Source organism: Perca fluviatilis, chromosome 20 (genome assembly GCF_010015445.1).
Source record: "Perca fluviatilis chromosome 20, GENO_Pfluv_1.0, whole genome shotgun sequence".
NCBI lineage: Eukaryota > Metazoa > Chordata > Actinopteri > Perciformes > Percidae > Perca > Perca fluviatilis.
The window spans coordinates 3,746,434-3,765,263 of NC_053131.1; the positions used below are offsets into that span (position 1 = coordinate 3,746,434).

The window sequence follows — 18,830 nt, forward strand, 5'->3', positions numbered from 1 at the left end:
CGGTGGATTTGTGAGGACTATGGTTAACTGCTCCTCAGATCTCTGCAGGGTAAATCCAGACAGCTAGCTAGACTATCTGTCCAATCTGAGTTTTCTGTTGCACGACCAAAACTACTTTTGAACGTACACATGTTCCACCAAAACAAGTTCCTTCCTGAGACTATTTTTGCAGAGGCACTGTTTCTGCGTCCAACGCTTAGCACCGCCCAAGACGATTGTGATTGGTTTAGAAATCTGGTTTATTGAAGAAATGCCAATAAACCAGAGCACGTTTTTATCCCATCTCGGAATGCTGTGTGGACTTCCTCCACAGCGCTGCGGAGAAGGGTGTGGCAATGGGAGACTAAGGACACAGAGACACTGATACAGGTATACAGATATGGAGAAGTATGATTCATAATAATTATAGCAGTTGTTATAATGAACAGTGGCACTTATAGTACCAATAAAGATAATAGATCTATGACTAGAAATACTAGACTAGAAATAGAAATGATGGTCCAAAAACAGCAGAAAGGCCTCACACACCTCACTGAAGGTAGAAGGTCCCAACCGTGCACAGACACCCTAACCATTTTAGCATTGAGCTAGACCTAGCAAGCACCGGTTGGTATCGCAACATCATGGATGTGTTTGAGTTGGGTCAGTCTGCGTGTTCGCCGGGTGGTAGACTAAATCAGTGATTCATGTAGATGCAACCTTTTTTTTGCCAAGTACAATGATGCTCGGTACACGGCCAGTGAACGTTTACATTTAGAACATGTATCAGCTTTTGTGCAGAGTCGTCCTGCTGCTGCACACACACCAGCAGCTTCTCCTCTGCTGCAGCTGCTGATCTGGCTCCTTTCTTTTGTTCCATTCTCACATAGTTCATTATGTGGGAAAAAAAGAAGTGAAATGCTGGAGGCACTCCTGAGCATGGTGGTTTGCAAAGACTTCTCATGTTTACCTTGTTTACTAAATTATGTTAAAATCTGAAAGCTTTGCCAGCTATGTACACTTTCTCTCAATTCATCCTTTGCACTGCCTAAGAAGAAAAAGCAGTTTTTCTAAAAATACATAATTTTTGTCGGTCATATAAAATAATATACCATGAAATGTGGTAAATCCTTTTTGTTAAAGGGTAGCTACTGTTTTTTTTTTTAACCGTCAACCCTATTTCCCTATGTTTTTGTGTCTAAGTGACTGATGGGAACAACAATCTTTGACATTGGTCCATTATTAAGCGAGATCGCTGCAGTCGGCAGCGGTGAAACAAGTTACAATGTAAGTTAACAGGACAATTGTGCAGCTTGTATTTACCTTCACAAAAGTGCTCGTTTTGCAGCTGACAGACTCAGATTAATATTCTACGTGTCTGACAACATTATGGAAAGAATTTCTATGGAGGTCGACCTTTCTGGTAAAGAGTAAGATCCTTTTTTTGAAATTGCGTTCTCTAAACCCACCAGACAAACAGTAATTTTAGCATCGTAAAATACACTTCATTCAAAGTCGACAGAAACTAAATAAAACTATGAAAAGCCGTTATGGGTCGTCTTTCCACTTTTCCAACCATCACAGCTCTAGTTTTGGTTGAAATAATCACATAGTTTACTGATTTATTTGAAAATAGGTTGGCTCTATACACCCTAAAAGTATTGTTTTTTTAAATGGAGTCTGGTGGGTTTAACGCTAGCGACTTCAGAGCTGCTTCTGGTTAAACAGAAAGGTCTCAAAGAGGTTTTAAAGGTCTATCTCTGAAGGGATCCTTTCCATGATGTTGTCAGACACTTAGAATATTAATCTGAACCTGTCAGCGGCAAAACAAGCACTTTAGTGAAGGTAAATACAAGCTGGACAATTGCTCTATTAGCTTACATTGTAGCTTGTTTTGTCGCTGCATGCACTGCAGCGATCTCGCTTAATAATGGACCAATGTCAAAGATTGTTGTTCCCAGCAGTCACTTAGACACAAAAACATAGGGAAATAGGGTCCAGGTGGACAAAAATCTTGTCTGCTTGGCCACTATTAGATTCTTCTTTGTTTCAGTGAGTTTAAAACAATGAGAGTTGGGTTCAAGCCCGTCACTTCTCTACAATAAAAATACATTTTCTTGGAGATTAGTTGCATTGCAATAGTTATATTGTTATTTATAAAGCTTCTAACTATTGTCAGCTGGCAAGATATTTAGTTACTGCATATACAATATGAATCAAATTTTCTTTTAGTCAAAACTAGAAACCAAGATAATAGAATTTGAATGCATTGCCATTGAAACATGCATTGCATCACTTGAATTGCCCAGACAGAAAACTCATAACTCATAAGTCCCTGGGATCAGAGCTAACAGCTTTAAACATAAAAGTTAACACTGCTGCTGTTACTGTATCATAATTCCACTAAACACACTCCGTTCAGTCAACATTGGGGTGGCGTCAAAATGAAAACCACTGGGATCTGACACATCAGCCCACGACCTCAGATGCAGAGCCCCGAGGAACAGCTGCCTTGAATTAGAGCTCCGCTAACAGCCGGACGGGCTACAGCCATCGTTTTAATATTGCCCCTCTTGTTTTCATGTTGAAAAACCACATCACAGAGAGCGGTTCGCCAAATACCAATGAAGGAGTAACAGGTCTTATAAGCAAGGTTTCCGCGGGTCTAAAAAAGTCTAGTTTAAAAATCCTTAAAAAGTCTTATATCGCTGTGTTGTAGTTTTTTATTTCATCAGTCCAAATGTAATTTGCTGTAGTATGACTGCAAATGAGACCAACAAGCAACTTATATTGCAGCCAATAAGCTTTTGTGTTATTGGCACAAGTCTCTTTCGGAGCGTACCACACACTATGGGGAAGTGCAAGTTTAGCGATGCAGAACTTGGCTTGAAAAAACAGAATCTAGGGCTTGGTTAAAGCCACTTACTAACATCGTACTTGATGCCTACTGCTTCTTATGCAAGAAAGCAATTAAACTGGGAATGTTGGGTGTATGGGCGCTGGAGTCTCATGCAAAAAGTGAGAAAGATCTAACGGCTTTCAAGGGTCTCCAGCAAACGACAGCCATCAGCCAGTTCTGCCGAGTATCTGCCGGCTAACGCCCCGGCCCCAGCACTACCTCCACGCAGCCTAGGCCAGACCCACACAGCAGCTCCGCAACTATTTTTTATTAACGTCATAAAGGTCTTACATTTAATTCATCAGTCATTAATTTGACTAAGTGAAACCTGCAGCCTTGTACAGGGCTTTAAGACTTTACTTTTTACTAGGGGACAACATTCAATAGGTGGGGCAGTCCAGAGCCGGGTTGGATTTGAAATGGTTAATTGAAGCCAGTGCTCTCCATCTTGTATATATGTTCAAAGTGTTATTACAGCTTCCTATTCAATAGTAAACAGCAGTTCAAATTCCCTATGTTTTACTCTCGTCTGGGAATGTAAAAAACAACTACTCCTCTTATCTAATATGATTCATTTTCAGCCATTTATTAACAGTATCTGACTCATGGCTTGACGAGGGATAAAACAGTGATGCACAACGTTGGCCCACACCACATTTGTACGGATGAAACTATGAGATGAGCGTGATGAATTAAAGGCAGACGGGTGATTTAGAGGGAGAGACGGCACAGAGGGAGGTGAGTGTGTGTGTGTGTGTGTGTGTGTGTGTGTGTGTGTGTGTGTGTGTGTGTGTGTGTGACACAGCCATTAGATTGCAGCCATATCAAACGCACACACATACACAAAATGCAGGTTGACTTTCCATTTCAGTGTGTCTGGCTGGAAGCCCTCACTCTGGGACAGCCATATCGCTTTCCTGGCACTGCTGTCCTCAGCGCTGGCTGCCAGGCCGGGACTGGCAAAACCCTAAAAAGCTGGGGCCCGATGCATCTTTTACAGTTTACAGGAATGTGTCAGCAGTAATCTCTTGGCGGCCATCTTTGGAAATTCAGACCGACACTCTAATGAAAGCATTGTGATGCTCTGTGGCAGAGAGAGCCTGCTCTAATTGTATCTATTTAAAGCAGCTGTTTTCATCCGTCTCTGACTCAGCTGGGGTACGAATTCATCCCCAGTGACTTCATCGCTCGCGCTGGGTGTCGATTTATTTGAAACTTGCCATCGGTTTTTAAGTAAACAGAGGTGGCCAAGACCGAGCTTTAATCACGCTCATGTGAGCTGCCCAGAGAGGTCTTTTGATTTCAATTAGGTCAGCGTAACTTGGCTTTCTCCGCTGTCAGATAATCTCTCCCTCAACCTGGAGTCTTTCACAGCCGCTGCCAGCCAGCATTGCCAGCGCAGTATATGAAATCAAATTTGAACGCTGACCCCTCTGGAAAATGGGAGCCGGTGAAAGGGTGGGGGGGGGCTTAACAGGAGTTCTAAAGGGGTGGGCGTCATGTTTTCACCCTCTGTGTGCCCCAAAGAGTGGATTTAGAGCGGCGTGCCGGCAGCAGTGTAAACCAGGCTGTAGGGGAGGCGTGCATGGCACAGCGTGCTCTGAGCTTACTGCATGGATCGCTGTAATCCACCTCTGTATGGGCGCCAGAGTCTGACTGGCTGTTTATACTGACGGCTACAGTTTGTGGAGAACATGAGAAGGTCCCTGCTCATGAGGCTTGGACTACAGTGTGTGAGAAAGTGTCTCACAGGAAATTTTGAGGGTTTTTCCAGTGAAATTCCAAAGCTAGGACTGTCTGCAGCCAGATTCTTTTTTTTGTTTGTTTTTCTTCAAACCTGTCCTGGTTTGGAGGACACAGGGCAGGGGCTTTGATGTAATAATCACCTCCACACCTCATCAAACCCTTGGCTGGGATTGGCCTGTACCGGGCTGTCACGATGGCCTGCCTCACGCCACACGTTGGGGTCGCCAACCCTGTTGTTTCCAGGCCACAGGCTTTTGTTGGAACCACGGGTCAATCGATCATTTTGATTCATGTCGGCTACCAATCACAGATCAGAGGTGGCCTGTGGCATTACAAAAGGTCGTGGCTGAAATTCATCCTGGGTTTGTTTCATCCAGGGTTCAGTCATCTCAAATCAAACCAAATGCTACTCGGGACCTTTTACTTGGTGCGACCAATACTTACTTTGGCTATAGTTTGTAAGTTTCTTCTGCCGCTTGCCAATACTTTGTACTGATATATGTATATAATCTTTACATCACCACATTTAAAATATTAAGTTGCTGTGTAGCCACTGAGAATTGGTTATTGGGCTGGTCCGTTCTTAAATTCTTTTTACAAATTGGTATGACTACTGTTTTATTCTACAAATTTACTTGCACTGCAAACATTTGAGATTATTGAATGCATTTGTCTAGCAGTCAGGTTTCTGATCACTTTTTGCTCAGTTAAGCACAGTCACTACATGTTAATCCACTCAGAAATGATATCAGTTGGCATGGCAGTGGTACTACACTTGTTCTCGGACAACTTTTATCAAAAAAAGTTTTCTCTTTATTGTGTCTACAGGTTTTCAATCCATGGAAAATATGTGTGTATGAATGGATAGAAGAGTGTCTCCATGTTCCAGAGATATACCGTGTTGTCAGGAAGAACTAAGCCTTAGCAATGTCAAAAATACTGTCTATTGATAGTGCAAAACAAAAAATCTGGTATATTGTCACTTATTCATGTTTTTTTCTGATTTCTATTTGGGAAACAGGAGTTTTGACACTACAGTTTCCATCATGCCTTGGGCGATAAAACAGGAAGTTTATTATAATGCCGTGTAGTCAGTGGGTCTGTCCTAATACCCACACTTACCCACCCCAGTAGTCAAGTACATACTTGTGTGACACATTTCTGGTAACTGCCATAGTGCCCGTGAAGACCTCAAGCGTTTAGAAGTTTATCAGAGCTCACTGGGACACACATCCTGTCGCTCTTGCAAATACAGATACTGTGCATGGCACAATCAAGCTCAGAGGATTTGTTGGAACAAATACGTAGGATAAACTGTGCAACATTACAGTTACAACCATATGACTGTCACATTCTGAAGCTGAGAGAAGTAATACAATTAATAAAGAATTGCCTTATTTAGGTCTACTGTATTTAAAAGAGATGAATTTATATTATGTTGAATGGTTTCTGTCTAGAGATGCACCGATAGACCGGCCGGTGACCGTAATTGGCCGGTTTTCACGTGCTCGGCCATGACCGGCGACCAGCATGTCAGTCTGACATATGCCGATTTCATGCCGGTCAATGCTACAATTAACTGACAACATAAGTTATACGAGTTACCGGCAATTTCCACTGGATGCGGAACGTCTGCGGAACGTCTGCGGAACGTCTGCGGAACGTCTCCGGAGTCATTAGGTTTCCATTAAAGTCAGTGTGTGTATTTCCACAGACTGCAGAACGTCTGCGTCCAGACTCCGTCCCAGTCCCGTCAGTCCGCAGCCCTCCGGAGCAGATACGCAGAGCTTCTATTTTTGACGGACGACGGAGAGCTCCGCAGCAATTCAGCACACGGCAGATAGTGCGGGACAGGAAGTCGAGCACAGAAACAAAATAAATATCCGGTTAATTTTCAAAATAAAATCTACCGTGCTCACGGCGGATCATATTTCCCTGCACTACACCTTGAAAACACAGCTCAGAGCTGTTTCCCCTCTACTCCTCTGGATGGAAACTAACTGTTGTTGGTTTTGTGGTTCTGTTCTACGTGAATTCCGGACCTGGTGGGTATTGACGGACGGCGGAGCACGCAGCCGGCACGCAGCGGAGCCGGTCCGCAGCTGTCACGCATCTAGTGGAAATCCCCGGTTACAGTTCTCAAGGACGCACGCACACACGGGCGCGACAGCACAGTCTCTTTTTCCTTTCTCTCAACTTTTCCGCTGTGTGGCGCGTACCCGCTCGCGGTGTGAAGCGCGTGTCGGCGCTATTCTCCCACATGTAGGGAGCCTCGTGAATTAACCTGCAACATGTCAGCTGTTTGGGAATTCTTCAGCGTGTGAGCAGAAGATAACAAGTTTGCAATATGCAACACCTGCAAGGAAAAAGTAGGGCGTGGAGGGACCACACCAAAAACCCAAATCACATTTTTTTAGTTGGATATTGGATGTGAAAAGAAGGAAATGGTTAGAAAATATAACTCAACACACAGCCATTAATGTCTAAACTGCTGGCAAGTAAAGTGAGTACACCCCTATGTTAAATTCCCATAGAGGCAGGCAGATTTTTAATTTTAAAGGCCAGTTATTTCATGGATCCAGGATACTATGCATCCTGATAAAGTTCCCTTGGTCTTTGGAATTAAAATAGCCCCCCATCACATGCCATTCACCATACCTAGAGATTGGCATGGGGTACTTTCCATAAAATCATCTCTCAATGCAAACCAAACCAGCTATTAGGCTAACTGAAATAAAACCATGCCAATGGTACATGGTAATGGCTGTGTGTTGAGTTATTTTGAGGGGACAGCACATTTACACTGTTATACAAGCTGTACACTTAATACTTTACATTGTAGCAAAGTGTAATTTCTTCAGTGTTGTCCCATTAAAATATATAATGAAATATTTACTCAAATATGAGGGGTGTACTCACTTTTGTGAGATACTGATCCATTATCTGTTCAAAACATTTTCTATGTTCTGTGCAAAATGTTCTATTAAAGAAAAGATAAAAAAATAAATATTTGTGTGTGCTGTGGTTAGAAAAAATGAAATCGGAATCGGCTAAAATCGGTATTGGCTGGCCTAACTCAAAGAAAATCGGAATCGGCCTAGAAAGTTGTAATCGGTGCATCTCTATTTCTGTCTGATCACATTTTTAAGGATGGAACATATTCAATATTTTATTTTCAGATATGCCATCAGGTATTGTTAATGTTACGTGATAACCATCTGTAGAAGTCGTAACTTAGTGTTTGTATATGAATGATAATATTCATGTTGAATCCAACAAAAACTTCAACTTCTTGGAGTCTGCTGATTATTGCCAGTCCTAAACGAGCATATAGGCGCATTACTGCCAACAACTGGACTGGTGGGAAACAGACTTAAGTATTCAGTATTCAGACTTTAATCTGAATACTGCTTTGCAGCAGTTTAAAAGTGTGGGTGTAGTCTACTCTGGTTTGGTATTTTTGCAACATGGGACGCAGTTGCCTACTACCTGCCGTTGCGTGAATGTGCATTGCGACAGACCCAGTGGGTTAGCTTTAAACTTACTTTAGCCCTATCGTTTGATATATGTGTGTGTGTGTGTGTGTGTGTGTGTTTAGATTTGAGTGGAAGGTGTTCAAGGTCTGATGCAAACCAATACTGAGCCAGCATACCAGCGAACTAATGTAAAGGTCTGAGTGTAATGCAAAGAATAGATTTCAGGAAGTAACTCAACCCTTAAGCTTTCATCTTAGTGTGTATTTGAAAAAAAAAAAAGAGTCTTTTACCCTAAATGTCATTATTTTCTCACAACAAAGATAGTTTTGTCATGTTTTATAAAACATACTATATTAGCTGTGGGGAGCTTAATTCTTCATGGCATGTGAAATACGATACTTACACCTATGTCCTAGCAACATGTTCTATATAAAAAACGTAAGACTTACAACCTCTCTTGACTCTCCAGCAGCCCTTCAAGAACTGCTGCGATGGAAGCCCCGCGGCCTAAACGATAGCTCCCACCGTGTCATTAGGGGCATGAGGAGAGGACCCCATGAAAGCACTGCCAAAAAATCTCCTTGAAGATCGAGGGAAAGAAAGGCAAGGGGTATTGATCCGTCTGTCCACGGATATGATACTTAAGCCCTGGTACTGAGAGCTGGAGAGCCCCTGGATCCATATCTCAAAGACTTTAATCCTGGCCCCTCTTACAGCTGGATTGGCCTTCACCTTAACCTCCCGACAACTGCTCCAGCAGATCAGCCATGGAAATGTTATTCTTCTCACAAGCTGCTTCCCTCCTCCTCCCCTCTTTCTTTCCCCGTGCTTTGTGTTCTTTGCGGTTATTAACAGGCCTACCCTGCGTTCCCATCCGAATTAGGAGTGAGAGGTGAATTAATACCTGATCCTGGTTTTCATCATTTTCTGAAAAAAAAAAAAAAAAGTTCTTATCCTCCTGTTCTTGTAGCTGAAGTTGGAGGGGAAACTTGAAGGAAGCATGCACACATTACTGGTGAGCTGGTCATGTCGGCCTGCTGCTTATTATATGTTATATTAGCATAATTAGTGTAAGCAAAAGTCATCCCTGAATGCATATTGGTTGTTGCTAGTTCTTATACTTCTTTTCAAGCTGCAAAACCACCGTGGATGTATATAGAGAAATGTTGTATATATAGAGAAATGCTGGAATAAATGGTGCCCCATTCATTCCAGTTCAAGTTGTTTACCTTGTGCATACACAGGAAGGTTCTTCAGGCTTCCTATGGAAACAAAATAAAAAAGGTGTAATTATTCAAACCTGCAAACAAATTCTGCTCAGGAGGGGTGCTGGCGTCTCCCTTAGAGATCGGGTGAGAAGCTCAGTCATCCGCGAGGAGCTCGGAGTAGAGCCGCTGCTCCTTGGCGTTGAAAGGAGCCAGTTGAGGTGGTTTGGGCATCTGGTAAGGAGGCCCCCTGGGCAAGTCCAGCGGGGAGGAGGTCTCGGGGAAGACCCAGGACTAGGTGGAGGGATTATATCTCCACCCTGGCCTGGGAACGCCTCGGGATCCCCCAGTCAGAGATGAAAAGGGAAAGGGAAGTTTGGGGTCCTCTGCTTGAGCTGCTGCCCCCGAGACCCCACGCTGGATAAGCAGATGGATGGATGGATGTACAAATTGTGAACACAACACTGACATATCACCTTTTAAGTTGATATGATGAACTTGTTAGCAAACAGGTTCTTATTTTAACATCCAGCAGTTACAGAGCAACATGACCATTCATGAGGAGTGGGGTTTATGTCCACCTGATGAATGTAAGTCCAATATTCACTCTGTTTTAGCTGTGTTGTTCCGTCTCTACCAACTCCTAAGAACAATATCTGGCTCTTCAGCTGCTAAATGCTCCACTATGATCGAACCATCAACCTTCCGATTGGTAGGCAACCGCTCTACCACAGGCGCCCTCAAAGTATATATACATAATATATAATGTTAACTAGTGCTGTCAGTTAAACGCGTTATTAACGGCATTAACGCAAACCCATTTTAACGACGTCAATTTCTTTATCGCAAGATTAACGTTCTTTTTGGCCTAGCAAACTTTGTAATTTTTTTCACATGCTGTTGCAACAACTGGTAAAGTTAGAAAAACTACAACACCACACCGGATCTAGCTAGACCGCCGCACACGCTTGTTTGGGCTCGCGAGCCGGCCAAAGAGTAGTAGGCTAACGTTACGTTTTGAGTGGACGGCGAGCGCGAGACGCCGAAATGGATGCCAATAAGATTCTTAATGGAAAGTTTACTTTTAAAAAGTTGCCAAATGGTTCCATTGACAGACAAGACACAGCTGATGCCAATTCTCCGCCCTCCTCGTCGAAGCCAGGCGACAAAAGCACAAAGCAAGCCAATCCACTTTTCCATGTTGATAAAAGCATTAAAATGACAAAAAATAAAGGGACAAAAAGAAATCAAGGGACATTTAGAATAGATAAAAATGTGCGATTAATTGCGAGTTAACTATGACATTAATGTGATTAATCGCGATTAAATATTTTAATCGTTTGACAGCACTAATGTTAACATTTAAATAGCAGTGACCATGATTGAGCATTTAAAAGAAACAGCATACAAATATTTGCTATGCAAAGATATAATGAGTAATGGCATCCTGAGCAGAGAATGAAGTCTCCCTCTATGTGTGTTGTACTCTAAGCAAAATGTAGGTATTTTAATAACATAACGAATGGATTTAATAATGCCTAATACATTATTCACTAATGCTTTCTAGATGCGTTATGAGCTAGTAATAAGAACTAGTTATCGGTTGCCTGGTTGCGGCTGTTGTTTTTTCTCTTTCAGACCCCAGAGGCCCGTTTCAGAAAGCAGGTTTAGTGAAAACTCTGAGTTAGTTAACCCTGAGATGAGGGAAACTCTGGGTTTTCTGTTCCAGATAGAGAGGTAACTTCACCTCAGAGTCAGTTACTATGGTAACAGAGTCTGTGAACCTAACCTGGTCAGGAGCAGGTTTTCTTCTCTCAGTCTCCTCCCTCTGACACAGCGCTCTTTCATTTCCTCATTCATTCATTCAGTCTGTATCAGGCGCATTTTAGACCAGTTTGTTATCTGCATGAAGAAAAAAGCAGGGTTGGTTTATTAACTGTCTTAGGCAGACTATAAAATGTTTTTTTTCTGAAAACATGGCATTTCCTTTTGTTGAGGATCCCGTTGATGAAGAAGCTGTATTACTTCTCAGGGAGTTAAACATACGTCTGGAGATGACATTGAGGCCCAGGCTATAGATGCATTTTCATTTCCAGATACTAGCCTACCTATTTGAGTGGTATCATTTTTCTTCCCAGTCTATCAGTTATGTAGCAGTGGCGGCTGGTGCTAATTATTTTTGGGGTGACGCTTTTTTTTGGTGGGGGGGGGGCAAATAAATACAAAGCAGTATTTTGAAACTGGGCAAAACAACCAGCACTACTTATTTAAACAACTCTGTATTTGGTATTTACGAAGAGCAAGACAATATGATACAAGATTCAAGTTACAAACATAAGAAGATAGTGACTCTCACTGAGTTTTTTTTTTCAACTATATCCTCCCACCCACTACCAAAAAGAATAGGCTCCTGCTTCTCTGACAGTATTGGGGTCAAAGTCACCTGAGTCTTGTATGTTCTCAAAACAGCGAATGAGATCCTCTCTGTGCTCAAAAACAGTATTGATGTCACAGCTATGAAAGGCAGTCTATGGGCAACCAGTTTATCCAGAAAACATGTCCGCTTGGGTGACTTGGAAAAAAAGCAATGGTATTCTTTCCCTTGTTCCGCCTAGCTACGCTCCGCCCCCCACTCAAAACCATCAGTTGCAAGCACCTCTGACCCCAAAGTCTATCAGTTTTTGGTTTTTTTGGTTCATATGCAGTTAAAGAGAAGTAGAGTGAGAGAATATCATTGCAGTATTGAATAATTGGAGCTCAGATGCAATTTTGTAATTTTTAAATTTCTGATCCACTGAATAAAAAACAGAAAATTGGAAAAACCGGTTAAAGATCCAATTTTTTAATTTGTCAAGGTGGACAAAAATGAAAAATTGGATATTTGAACCCATTTTTCTGTTTTTTCAAATGCATTTGCAACACACCAACCCATAGAAATAAAATGGATAGAAAGGCCATTTCCATTCAAATCAACGTAGCAGAAAGGTCATTTAATGTGTACCATTGCCATGGTACTGTATAAACTTCAACAAACCATGGAGAAGTCATGTGACGAGGCAGAGAGCAATCTGCTAAATGAGTCAAATTAACTTGATGCCATTTTATTTCTATGCACCAACCTCACACAAATGTTGACATAAAAAGCAAAAATGTGGGAACAACTGTTAAACTAAAGGCACATCCAGCACAAATACAAAGGCTCGATGTTAAAGCACAGTACATAATACAACTCAAGCTCCACCAAAACACGGAAAGAGCAATGCACGGCCACAGTTAAAATTACAACAGTTTCACCAAAATATTAAAAAAGCACCGCATAGCTAGCCACAGTATAATAAAACATGTATAATGAACAAAATATAGAATGTTTCTCTGCACTATAGCTCACCCATTAACGCTGTGAGCAATATTTGCGGAAAAATGCTTTCCTGTCTGGTTCATCAGCCACCTGTTGTGGGTGAAACTTAAAAAAAAAAAAATATCCAGTATATTGGAGTTTGGGCGCCTGAATAAATAGAATCGTTGGGCATCCTCTGCACCTTCCCTGGACACAAACCAGTAAGAGCCATTAAAAAGGAGTTCCACATGATTGCAGGTGAATGATGTAAACCCTTTGAAATAAAAGATTATGAATTATAATTCTGTTAATGACATGGTGCTGTATGTTAGGCCTCAGAATGGGATTAGTAGGCCTAGGACTTTTTTGCCCACAGGATTGCACCTAAATGAAATAGATCATAGGTTCAATACCATTTCACCAGTAATATTATACTTAAATACTTAAATATAGAATTAATACACATTAATATATTGGAACTTACGCATTTACTCTAGCAGCATTTTTCTCCTACGCACATTCTCTCTCTTTTGCAGCAGCCGCTGTGTTGCTTTTTTAATGACATACAGTATATGTTCAAACTCGCTGTATGTGCACATGAGTATTTCCGCCGACCAATTTGTTTGTGGTTGTTACCATGGTGAATCATAGAATCATGGCTCCATTCATGCTGCCTTTTTACAGTGGTGGTGCACGCGCTTAACTCTGAGTGAACCTACTCTGAGTTGATGGAACCAACTCTAATCAGCTGTTCTGGAACCAAAAACTCAGAGTTTCTCATCTCAGGGTAAATCAACTCAGAGTTCAGGGTTAGACTCAGAGTTTGGTAAACCTCCTTCCTGAAACGGGCCCCTGGGTTAGTCTCAAGAGTTTGGTAAACCTCCTTCCTGAAATGGGCCCCTGGGTTAGACTCAGAATTGGTAAACCTCCTTCCTGAAATGGGCCCCTGGGTTAGACTCAGAGTTTGGTAAACCTCCTTCCTGAAACAGGCCCCTGACTTATTAGGAAGTGAGAAACTAGTGAGTCTATATTCATGACTTCACCTAATTAATGACTTAAAAGTCAAAAAGATTTTGTCCAACCTGTCAACCCAAATGCAATAATAATGAATATATGTTATATATATTATATATTGGAGGAAGTACCGAAATGTTTTACTTTGAAAGCCATCTATCTGAGATGATGAGATTTCATTTCCCCTCTTACAGTTTGAAGTGGTGCAATTACAAATTCAAACTTGAACATCTGGCCTATCAAGGATACTTAATACCCTTGCGTGTAATCCAGCCCTGGCAAGCAGCTACTCTAATCAAATATTTACAATAAGTCAATGGCAGTTGATGCTTTGACTATTACAATAAAACATAGCCCGTAGCCTGTACATATACAGTATAGATTCAACAGTTACACAACATTTTTCAACTTTTACTCAAAGCTTGGCTCAGACTGCCGTTTTAGCATAGTAAGTGTTTTGGTTGAATCACTGTTGTGCTGTATTAATTAGCCACAGATGAATTTATGGGAAAACATTTCACTTTCATTAGTGTGATTGCCTTACCAACAGTTCCTTCACAGACATGCTGTCTGCACATTATAGCTTCACTCCCAGGGCACACTCACACACACTCTTGCTCTGGTGTTGTGTTGTGTATTGGGCGGTCTCAGACAGATGCTAGAGTATGGGCAGGAGCATTAGGAGGCGTGCCAGGGTCAATGGACTGGGGTGGCCAAATCGTATGTACAAATATGGACGGAATTAATCTTCTCTGTAATGACTCTGAGGACCAGGGAGCCTCGCATAGTCCCGAGCAATAATTCGAACCTCATTGAATTATGATACTGTGGTTTAATAATTTACAATTTGTTTGAATATAAAGGGAACGAATGAAGAAATCTAGAACTTAGAACTGTGAATAATAAGCTTGATCCCTGTGAGCAGCAAGTAATGATAGGACACAGCAAATAAATAAAACAGACACCAGATTATAGCAGGTGGAGTTATTTAAGCATACACGTCTAACAATTCCAACTGTCAGATGTAGGATTTATTATTTATGGCACTGACCTGGGAGAATAAATAATATTGTGACTGTATGTGAATGTGTTTTCCCATGGTGTGCTCCTTATCTACAGTCATTGTAGTGCTCAGACAGGGTAATCAGTCATTCCTTACCCAGGGCCAATGTTGAAATATTCATATGAAAGCACACTGACATGTCTATTGTTCGGGCTGATAAATACTGCAGCCATATGAGGTCATCATTAGTGGACTGGGGGTCGTAACCCCAAGCTTTCCTTGTTAGCGACTCATCTCCATAACAACCAATGCATACCTCATGAAACTTGAACATGACCCTTAATCATTGATGTGAGAGGTCATAGGTCAAATAGGCAGCCATTAGAGCCATTTCCTGGTTATCTGTCAGCACACTTGCTCCCACTGACCTCTTTTTGTCCTGGATTTCCCAATTAAGACAAGATGCAGATGGCAGAGCGAGCTCAGCTATCTCCCATCATGCCAACATGTCAATGGTCATCAAATGATGAATGGTATTTCAAAGGAAAACGTGACCCATGAATTATGCTAAAAGCCACTAATTGACTTCTTTGTTTGCACATATGTGCCAGCTCCTTTCGCTTTGTGCCCTTAATGGAAAATGCCAGCAGTATCAGCTGTTTTGTGCTTCTCCAATGGGCATCTCTCTGTTTACCACCAGAAAGCTCTGTATTCTCAGTTGAAAGTGACTACGATTTTTTTTCTTCTTTTTTTTAAATACTCTAAAGCCGTCATTCAGAGGGAGGGTCAATTATGGCAAACTGCTGCTGGGAACAACATTTTTTAATTTCAAAAGTTTTTTTTTACAGATTCAAGCCTCACGCACTGTGAGGAACAGCTAGTTGTCTCTATCTACAAAAAGCCATAGGCTTCACTGTACAGCCTGATGTTAGTTATTTCAGCCAAAGACAGCCTTAGTATTTAGTCTGCTAAAACTGCATTGAAAGCTGAGATATATCAGATTTTTCGCTTGGTTTCAAGTGACAAATCTTTCGATCACTTGCTCTCACCATTTCAGATTGCTGTGAATGTGGGGCTGTATTCACTAAAAACACTCTCAGGCTGAGTTGTAAGAAACTCTTAAAAAAACAATCAGTCCTAACTTTGGGAATTTTTGTTCTTAAAACATTTTAGCTCTAGCAGTAGTCTCACATTGCCAGACCTTCCTCCACAGCGCTGTGTAGGAGGGTCTGGCTAGTCCACACAACATTCCGGGATGGGAGAAAAACGTGCTCTGGTTTATTGGCATTTCTTTAAACCAATCCCAATTGTCTTGGGCGGCGCTAAGCGACAGACGGAGCCACGATGCCGCTGCAAAATAGCCTCGGGAAGGAACTTGTTTTGTGTACGTTCAAAAGTAGTTTTTGTTGTGCAACAGAAAACTCAGATTGGACAGATAGTCTAGCTGTCTGGATTTACCCTGCAGAGATCTGAGGAGCAGTTAACCATAGTCCTCACAAATCACATTAGCACAAGCATATTATCAGCTGCAATAAATACATACATAGGTCTGATTTAATAGCCATCGCTGGGTTATCCACTGAAATGTGGTGCATTATGTTGAATCAATGAGAAAATCCCTATCACTGTGCTATTATGGCAACAGGCAACCAATTAGGACATATGTCCGTCTTCTTTTTGTGTTATCCTTCCTGTGGTAAATTGTAATGGTGACAAAAATGAAAAATCTTCTTGAGAAAATAAAGCAGTTTACACTTTGCATTCGCAGGTAACACCAACCTCATCTCACCTTCCAACTTCATCTATTGTCATTGTCATCTCCTGCAGGAGTCTGATGTTGCACTTTGTCCAAATTACATCCCGATTATATGCCAGTTGTTTTGAGTATAAACACAGGAATCAAGTATGAATCCCTTTTGAGTGTATATGACTACATCCCACAGTTAAGACCTTAGTAAAACATATTCTGATATTTTATTGTCCAGCAGTCAGGTTTCTACAGGGCAGCTGAAATCTCTGCTCTTTAACTTTGCACTTTTCAAAAAAATGACCCTAAGTGCAGAGCTTGGTTTTAAAAGCAGTTTACAGTGGAAATGACCCCCAGTGAAAACAAACTGATCATCGAGTCTTTTCTGCACAGCAGAGGGATTAGCATCCATCTGTAGGGGCCGGTGGGGGGAAAGTCATGTTCAAAGACGCCTGGATCAATCTGTGTTAATAAATCCTGCTTGATACAGCCAGGGGCCTCTTCCTCGATACATACTAATATCGCTAATGTCCGCCCACCTTCATCTTGCCACAGCTCCACCATGCCGTCTCCAAAATGTCCTTGTGCGTCGGCTCTCTTTTACTACTTGCCAATTTGGAGGCTTTTATTGTTCTCATAGGACATTAGGCCCCTGACAATCAGAGAGATATCAATCAATAGTTTGTGATATGAAGGCGATTGTGTTGTGACCGCTGATCGTCTCAACTCCAAGGACAATAGTCTGCAACAGTCTGTGTCTGTGTCGTTCAGCCATTTGACTATTCCCAGTGGCCATTTTCGAGACATAGTCAAGTCTATGATTATTGATTCCTTTGGAAAACCTTAATAGCCCAGCCTTAAAGCAACATTGCATGACATTATTATTTCTGATTTAGCGCCCTTACAGTTTTTACAGTTTCCTCTACCTTTTACCTGTGTGGTAAATATGGATAGCTGTACACATGCATTTACACATGTACACATTGATCAAAACCTAGCGAGTCCACAACTTTGTTAAAGCAACACCAAAGATTCTTTTGTACCTTAAAGGTCCAATATGTAATATTTGTACTGTAATAAATCCAAAAATGACACCAATGCCTCATCAGATATTAAGGAAACATGTTAAACTGAAATACTATCTTTTCTGACAACAATGCTAATTTCAGTATTTTTTCTTTTTGAAATTTACATTCCGTGACGGAATTTATGTTTATGTTTTCATCTGTGTGTTGTTATCAACGGCCCAGTTTGACAGCCAGGCCGGGTTGCCAGATATACCTGTAAAAACGTAAACCCAGCGCGCTACAGCTGTAACGTTAGTACAGCCATGAAAGCAGCACACAAACGAACAGGATCAACGGAGATAGATTCTACCCGACCTAAAAAAAAGAAAACAGCATGTTTCTAACAGTTGCGTGACCAGAGACATAACAACCCCTGGTAAATAATGGAGATGTATTTGAAAGATGGAGACAGCTTTGATCCCAAAAGGACGCAGAGTTGGCTTATTTTCTCCTGAACCGGTAAGCATAGCTTCAGGCTAATTTATCACAGCTACTAGGGACGGGCATTTTTTGTCATTTCAACATTTGTGTACTCACATTGAATTATATAGCTAGAGTACCCGAGTTGGTTACTCGCAAAAACAATTGAGACACAGCCAGTAAAGTGATCCCGACGGGTCCTGGCTAACGCCGCCATGCTAACCCTGCTACCTGTTAACGTTACCGGAGAACCAGGCAAGCAGCCCACGGCTGTTTACAGCGAACTCGGCGGCTGGAGCCGACAACGGTGAGTTATTTTAAGCCACGCAGAGGGGGCGAAATCGGAAAGAGAGGACTGTGAGTTTGCAGTGTGTTTAGCGATTTTGCCATAATTCTAAGCCAATGAAGTGTGTTCGTCGGTAAGGTAGCTAGTGGTATTTTTTAGCGTTTCGTATTGTAATTCTAAGCCGAGGAAGTGTGCCTGACTGGCGTGTGGAGAGGACAGTGAGGTTGTTGTGTTTTTAGCGGTTCATACTGTAATTTTAAGCCGAAAAAGTGTGTCTGTCAGTTGGTTACAGAGCTCCGCGTGAGCACGGGCTTTTATGACTGTCAATATAGCCAGCATCTACCGTTAGCTACTCCGCTGTGCTGTGGAGTAATGTCTGGCTATGTGAGACTAGCATCTAACGTTAGCTACTCTGCTGTGCTGTGAAGTAATGTCTGGATGTGAGAAAAGCGTCTAGCAACATTGTTGTGAATGCTGCGGTCTCAGCCTGGCAACCCCCGTGAACTTCGAGTCTGGGCAGGAGGGGGCGGGGGAAACGACTCTCCAGTATTTTGAATTGGTAGTGCAGTAACTATTTTAACCGTTAGCTGCCAGTATTACACACAATATTACATATTGCACCTTTAAAATAATGTTTCCAAAATCGTTTCA

The 18,830-nt window shown here is 41.8% G+C and overlaps 1 long non-coding RNA gene across 1 annotated transcript; it reads left to right on the plus strand.

The window, feature by feature from the left end:
* Positions 1-4,456: 4,456 nt before the first annotated feature.
* Positions 4,457-9,309, plus strand: LOC120549606. The gene is made up of 2 exons (XR_005637411.1): positions 4,457-5,082; positions 8,570-9,309. It is a non-coding gene; the product is annotated as an uncharacterized LOC120549606 (long non-coding RNA).
* The last annotated feature ends 9,521 nt before the right edge of the window (positions 9,310-18,830 follow it).